Here is a 7,187-nt window from a genome sequence, read left to right as displayed (position 1 = left end):
TTGGAAACTTAAAGGGTACAAAACCATATAATAAATCATCCTAGAACAGATGATTAGTTTTCAAAGCGGGATAGAAATTTGTGTTCTTATTGTGGTTGTCACCTAAGAATAAGTGACGGTATTGTTTTAAAACTAAACACAAGATAACTTGTGTTAGGGTCCTAGGAAGGTTATAGTCTAGGTCAAAGCATCACTAATAACCTAATTCCTTATAACCATTTGCTCTGATACCAACTTTTCTGTCACACCCCGACCACGTAAAACAACAAAACGTGGCGGAAACGTCGGGGAGTGTTGTAACAGAATCATTGTTTGATAACACATGGAAAATTGAAATGTTGTTTTATTGAATAAATGAACTCATTGTTTTAATACAATCAAATAAGTACAACTATTATCTTTCAAGTTTTAAAGTCGCTAAGGCACGAGTCCATCCTAAGTGTAACATATATCATCAATCATCACAGAGCAGTACCTGAAACATGTGTAAAAATAGGTACGTCAGCATAAAAATGCCTGCGAGATACATAGGTTTTATTGATGTAGGATTCATGACTTATAAGTTTAAAGAAAAGGTTTTAATAAAAGTAGTCATGATCCTTGAAAAAGGTTTTCTTTTATAAATCATACCAAAATTTATAAGAAATTAGATGATACAAAATAATAATACATAGGTAATTAAATCATTAAGTAAAATGAGTTTGTATAAAATATATTGTTTGACAAACAACATTTTGATAAAAAGATTTATAGTATATATAAAAATATACTTCGGTTTTAAGAAAGTTGAATAAGTTATATATTAAAATATATTTTTGTTCCAAAACCATTAACCCAAGTGTACTAAATAACGCCACGGTATATAATGCGATGAAAACCCTTATATATAAGAAGTACCACCGGCGTATCTACCATGTTTTCATCACATTACACCCGTCCCGTTATCTAAACACTAACGAAAAACCAGTCATTAAGTAAATAGTATATTAACCATACTTTAGTTGGTAACATAAATAAGTTTTCAGTAGTATATCAAAAGTATACTTTGGATTTATAAATAATATATTAAACTATGTTTTGGTTTGAAAATAACATACTAAAACTATGCTTTGGATTATGAAGATAACATATCAAACTATGTTTTAATGATTAACAAAATATATGTTGGTCTTTGTACAATATCCCATATGAGAGCATATCAAACTATACTTTTGGGAGTATAACTTAATATACAAAAATAATGTGATTTAAGAATCCATTCAGACCTAGTGTATCAAAATACACCTTTGAGACTATAGAAATACCACAAAGGCAATCCCTATTTGGATGGAGCAACAAATTGGTTTCAGACATTCCATGACAACAGGAATGGGGTGTCAAATCCTATAGCGCTATATCATACTACCAACCGGTCTGGTGAACAAAAATAAGTACTATTCCAACAATTAATTTTATAATCTTTGAAAAATCAGTGTTTAAACCATAGATAATCATTCAGTTTTTCAAAAGATAAGTATTGACATGTATAATCAATTATACTTTGAAATCATGAAAATAACAGATAGGTACACATGCTTCACCCCAAAACATTTGAAAACAGTAAAAGAGGGGAACTATGTACTCACTTGAGATTGCTTAGAAGTCCTAGGATAACCATCAAGCAAAGCTAGAGGAGCACGGAATCAAACGGCACCTAATATTGATAACTACATAAATAAACCGGACCTAAATCGGGAGATCGGATAGTATGAGGTCTCGTAAACCAAATGAGTGTGGGAACTCATATGATATGGTTTAACAAGGCCTACATACTAAAATGAAACCTATCCTAAGTGCTTACGACCCATCACGACCCGTTTAGGTAGCTTACGCTACTTTAACGCGTCGTTTGCGTAAAACGCGTTCGGACCGCCTAACTAATCTTATGACAAGTATTATATGCCTAAACATGTTTAATTATGTTGCATAATTAGTTAAATAACAAAAGTTTGGGTTATATATGCTTAAATATCAATTATGCATAAAAAGGGTATTTTGGTAATTTACCTAAGGCATATAAACTACCTATCATACAACTACTTAAACGAAGTGACCATAAGGTATAACCTCGGAAGGTTATTCCCTATACAACTATGGTTACTAAACATGTTTGGTCGGATCCTAATGATCGACCAAACGGGTCGGGTTCGAAAGTATAAGCGATTGTTTAGATCGCTTACCTTACGACCCTACATAAGCACTAATCTAAAAAGTGACGAGCTAAACATGCTAGAACATGTTTAGTTAAGTTAGAAAACAGGTTTGGTATTAAAACAAACGGTTTTAATACCCTAGAGTAGTTTGGTTACAAAATACGCGAGAAAACGCATTTTGGCCGAAACTACGACTCGTCATTGAGCCTAGATAACGTGGTAATCAGTAGGTATAGTCACTAGGGACTATAACCATCGTGATTACGCTTACGTTATGAAGTTCAAACGAACTTCGCATTGACCATAAACTGGTCAATGCAGAAAGTCAAATGCAGTTTGACTTTAACGATAAAAACGAATGAAAAACGCGAAAGAATACTTACAGAAGGTCCCCGCAAGATTTGAACCCGATTCTCTCTCAGGTAGGAAGCATATACTTCCACTTAGAGAGCTTGAATCAGATTCAAATGTGAGGAATGAATGAAAACATGGTGGGTATTTATAGGAAATCTAGAACCGTTAGGATCGTTCATCGTAAAACGAGCTTCGATCTCATCCGTACACATGTGCCTATGGTTTTGTGAAACCATGGGAGCCCATCGTTTCATTAAAACCATGTGAAAATGAGGGGAACAGCTGGAAAAAGCTGGAATTTAGATTTTTCATTTTGGTCTCTTCCTAAGATAACTATGGCAGAATGTCAATTTTGGTTCCTGAACTTCAGAAACATGCGTTTCGGCTCATTTTTGACATGTTTAAGCCCCGTTAACCTCATTTCAAGGCTCTAAAATGAAGTTAAAGTATAGGGAGCTCAAAACATGTTCAAAAATATGTCGGATGTCGGTTCGTTTGGTCGTACGGTTGCGTTGTTCGGTTAATTACGACGGAAGTCGTAACGAAAGCAAAAACGATCCAAATCAAGCGACGAATGGAATTTTCTTGTGCCAAACACTAAAATAAAATATTTTAATGCTTACATAAATTTTTGGATATCCGGATATATTCAGAACGTAAGATATGCGCGAAAATGCAAACTTATGCACTTTTTGACGCTTTTAGTCCCTGAATGACCAAAAGTTTATTTTTGCGCACCAAACACCTCAAAGCCTATTTCTAAGATATGTAAAGGATATTTGGGGCATATTTAACTTATGATCAAGTTCCGGAAGGTTCGTTACTATACGAATAGGTATAGTTTCGCAGTTTGACACAATTAGTCCCTGCGATCGAACAAACTTGATTTCAACACAGCAAACCATCCAAAACTTATTTCTAAGTTATATGGAGGTTATTTAAGGTATTTTAAGCCTATTTCACTATTCCGGAGTGTTTGTTGCATTAAACTGGTTATATTTACGCATCAGAGCGCATATAACCCTCTAGAAAGCGATTTAAAGCTTGAAATCGAATAAGAGTGGATATGTGCAAACGATACACATATTTTTACAAATCCCAAGTATGATATACAATATTTCATTGTTTTGGAATTTGTTTGATGGTTGAAGTGACACAGGTGTCACAGTCTCCCCTACTTTAGGAAATTTCGTCCCGAAATTTAATAAATCCATTGAACCCTAAGTAAAACTCTGGGCCATGTTAGGATTTTTAGTGAAATTGTTAACCCTCAAAGTGGAGTCCTTGTAGTAACAAAACATGGAGTTTCGAACTATGGACAGAAGAACGTTTCTCATAAAGACGTATCATAGGAAACTTGTGTGTGCTTGAAATCAGAATTGGGGAGTGTAAGATAAAATGACATCGGTCAAAGTACAAGACTTTTCCCGTATCATTACTCTTGTTACTATAGGGCTTAACACATGACAAAACTTCCTGTGGTTTCTGTGCACTAAATTCCATAATTATGTAGGCCTCCATAATTACGTAATTTCTTGCACAGTCCGCACAATTCATTTCATAATGCGTATGGGAAAAACCAATTGAATAAACATGAAGCGATTTGACTAGACCACCAAAGGATCTTTTTAACTAGATCAATGAACGATCTTTTTAACTAGATCAACACATGATCTCCTTAACTAAACCATCGTATGATCTCCTTAAATAGACCACTTAAGGGATCTTTTCAATTATATCATCACATGATATTCCTAACCAGATTTTCAAATCAATCTGTTTAACTAGACCACTCAAGGGGTCCAATTATAGAATAGTACTTTAAAACCCAAGGGACTTTACTACAACGTAGAAGTCCATTAAGGATTTAAGATAGTACTTTTGGATATCCTACTATGAATCCCTCATATAAGATATGGAAGATTTTATGAGGATTTGGATGGATCACACAAAACATATAAGAAAACACATAAGCACATAATTGATTAACTTGATTATTAATTTGTTATATTTGGGCACGGATATTTAAAGCACACCAGGAATCCAATTCGTGGATTTCGTTTGGCACTTTAAACATAAGAATCTAACTATGGAGATAGAAAGATCTTAATAGGAATCCGGATTTATCCTTATTGAATCGTAATATACGTATTAAGGCATATGAATAATTCAATTTAGGTCTCCGATTTGATTGATAATCATCCATAAGGATCTAATTATGAGGATAGAAAGATCCTATATGGATTTTGGATTTTTGTGTAACGAGAGGTGTTTCGACACCTTGCACTAGGCGTGCTTAAGTCGATATACAAGGTAGAAAGTTCATGAGGTTGAGGTGCTAGATATGCCAGGCGACATATGAAGCAGATTTTGAAGGTTGAGTAGCAGCAGGATTTGTAACAGCTCTTCTTTGGATTGCAAAGCGGCACATGTTAACCAAATGTCCCCACCGTCCACTGTGGGTACATTTGAAACAAGGTATTTGATTCGGATGATGACGGTGGCATTGATTGTTCTAAGGAGTGGTTCCCTTGTATGGCTTCATCCCTGAGACGAGTCATGGTGATAGCTAAATCAACGGCCTTCTGGTAGTACGACGCCTAATTGATGGACAATTGCAGCACCTAGTTTGGACATTGTTGTTGCGATGAAGAGGCACCATGAAGAAAATGGGAGACATGGGAGGAAACAAGGGAAATGAAAACAGAATAACAATGCATAAAATTGCGATCATTTGTTTGTTACCTAAGGCAAACAAATGAGACGGTGACTAATCAAAGTAAATGGGTCAATATAATGTATCGGGAAGACATGCTCGCCTATAAGTGGACACTCCCCCCAAGAGTTCCCAGGTAAGAGTGACTGGTCCGATACTGCGGATTTGTATGAACACTCTAGCCTTAGACAGAAGACCCAGGGTACAGGCACCCATCCTTCCAGTTTGCACGTGTTCACATTATTTAGACCAAACTTTGATGGGATTTTGGAAACTTAAAGGGTACAAAACCATATAATAAATCATCCTAGAACAGATGATTAGTTTTCAAAGCGGGATAGAAATTTGTGTTCTTATTGTGGTTGTCACCTAAGAATAAGTGACGGTATTGTTTTAAAACTAAACACAAGATAACTTGTGTTAGGGTCCTAGGAAGGTTATAGTCTAGGTCAAAGCATCACTAATAACCTAATTCCCTATAACCATTTGCTCTGATACCAACTTTTCTGTCACACCCCGACCACGTATGTCACACCCCAACCAATGGCGGAAACATCGGGATGAGACGAAGTGTGAAGATTGCTAGAGACATCATAACGCTATTTGTGACAATATTTTAATAATCCCAATTTCATTTCATAACTTCAAATAGTCAACATTACATAAACTCAAATGACAACAAGTTCCAAAAGTAATACATAACAACATAAGCAAAATTGATACAACATATTAAACCTAAACGTCTATATGTGTATCTAGGCATCAACGCTACTTCTTTTCATAGCATCGTCATCATCAACCTGTAACATGTTTAAAAATACAGTTCAATGCAAAAGCAAAGGCGAGTATACAAGTTTGGTACGTACATAGCATAAGATAAAAGTGTGAACAATCCCTCATAGCAAGCATGCGATTCAAGATAAACATTAAATATGGCATGTGTCTAACATATCAAACCAAGAAAACGCAACTTGCTCATGACATAACCAAAGTTTCAGTAGAGGCGGGTCGTTAATCCTATAGCGCTACATATGTCAAGGTTTGGCTCGTACGAAGTTAATGATAAGTTCTACACATAAGAATCACCCAAATTTAAAGTATCAAGCCATCACATATACAAGCATGTTATAGGAATGTTCATGTGTTTAGACAAAAGTTCATGTGTAAGTTTCAATAGGTAAACATGTTACACCCCAAAAGTGATAAAAGTAAAAAGGGGGAATACGAGTATACTCACAAAGTTTGCATATGTTTTCCGATTATCCAATTGTTGACGAGTTGATGAGGTTAGAAGGTTGAATGTGTAGGGTTAAAGTTCATGTATGCTTAGAGTCGAGATTCGGTATTTAAAAACAACATAAAAGTAAGATATGAGAATAGCATGTGAAAGTAATCATCTTCAACCCATAACACTTGTATGACACTTGGTAACCACAAGGGTTATGATAATATTTTCATGAGTTGAACACCCATAAGAATCACAACAAGGTTTAGGTCTTAGGTGATGTTCTACTACTTTAACATATAAACATGAGTTCAATATTAAAGGTTCGAATGAGTGTATATATATATCTAGGTTAAGTACTACATATTATTTAGTCCAATAATTCAAGTAGGAGGTAGAAGATTAGAATCTTCATTTAGGCACCTCGTGTTATCATAGATGTCATGTATGGGGTAGGAAGGACATGCTTCCATTTAGGAACCCCTTGAATGTTCACCACTTCACTTGGTGTAACAACAACCAAGGAGGGTCACGAACTAGGATTTGCACAATAACATAAACAACCTAACTATTGAGAAATCATCAAATCATGTGAGGATTGTATGTAGGACAACCCAAGTTGTTCCATAATCACTCATGTATCAAAGGCTATGTTTGACATGATTTGTGGGTTGAAACCCTAAACAAAACACCAAGTTTA

This window comes from Helianthus annuus, chromosome 15 (assembly GCF_002127325.2).
Source record: "Helianthus annuus cultivar XRQ/B chromosome 15, HanXRQr2.0-SUNRISE, whole genome shotgun sequence".
Lineage (NCBI taxonomy): Eukaryota > Viridiplantae > Streptophyta > Magnoliopsida > Asterales > Asteraceae > Helianthus > Helianthus annuus.
The sequence above is the reverse complement of the archived record's forward strand: the minus strand, read 5'-3'. Positions refer to the sequence as shown.